Source organism: Apis dorsata, unplaced genomic scaffold (assembly GCF_000469605.1).
Source record: "Apis dorsata unplaced genomic scaffold, Apis dorsata 1.3 scaffold_83, whole genome shotgun sequence".
NCBI classification, from domain to species: Eukaryota; Metazoa; Arthropoda; class Insecta; order Hymenoptera; family Apidae; genus Apis; species Apis dorsata.
In genome coordinates, this window is record NW_006263381.1 from 8,565 (window position 1) to 9,556 (window position 992).

Sequence of the window (992 nt, forward strand, 5' to 3'; positions counted from 1 at the left end):
AAATGGCACGTAAAAAATGAAATAAATCGTATAAATCGTGTGTGTTACGCAAATTCTTGACTTCCGAAATTGAAAGTAATTATCGTTATATAAGATCGTTTCCGGATTCTCTTTAGGAGAAGGAGCAAACAATTTCGTTCGAGGTCTATGTCGAACGAAAAAATATATATATATAGCTTGCGCAATCAATATTTCTTTTGTGTCGTGAAACTTTCGACAATCCAAGAAAAAAAAAAAAAAAAAGAGAGAGAAAAACTTTCGTTAGAAAATTAATAAAATTAAAATAGTCAAATTTTTGTTTGAACGTCGATATGTATAAAAACAATAGAAGTGTTTGATAATTTTTTTCAATCAATTTTCAAAGTGGTTTTTCATGTTTTGTTAAATACAACAAATTATAAAGAAAAAAAAGAGTAGAAGAGATGTGAAGCTGTCAACGATTTCCTTTTAAAGGAGAGGAAAAAAATTTTTGATAAAAGATAATTCACGGTATGAAAAAGCAAAAGGAATTATTGCAATGGAATAACCACTTACTTAAAGATAAATATACACAATATCGTTCCTTCGATAATCTATATCAATTAAATTGATTAGAAAATGTCTGCAACACGATCTGTTTTATCGATACGGTTCGCTTAAATTCGTTTGTCTTTTATTGAAGCTACGAATAATAAAGTTCACTCGTTACTTGTCTTACACGTTAAAATGGATCGTTCAAAAAATATTAAATAATTGCTTTATATACTTTTTTCATTGCACAATGTATAAATAATTTAAAAAAGATACGGTCATTCCGGTTTCGTTATCTAAATTGTCGGATTCGATCTGAAAATTATCGAGAGGATGAGGAGAATCGAAGGATCTAGAGATTCGAAAAATTTCAAAAATAAGAAAATATCCTTTCTTCTCTTTCTTTCTTTCTAGTGATTTTTTTTTTTNTACTCGAATCACAACCATAAGTGTGGTTGTAAAAAACTTGCAAAAACAACAAT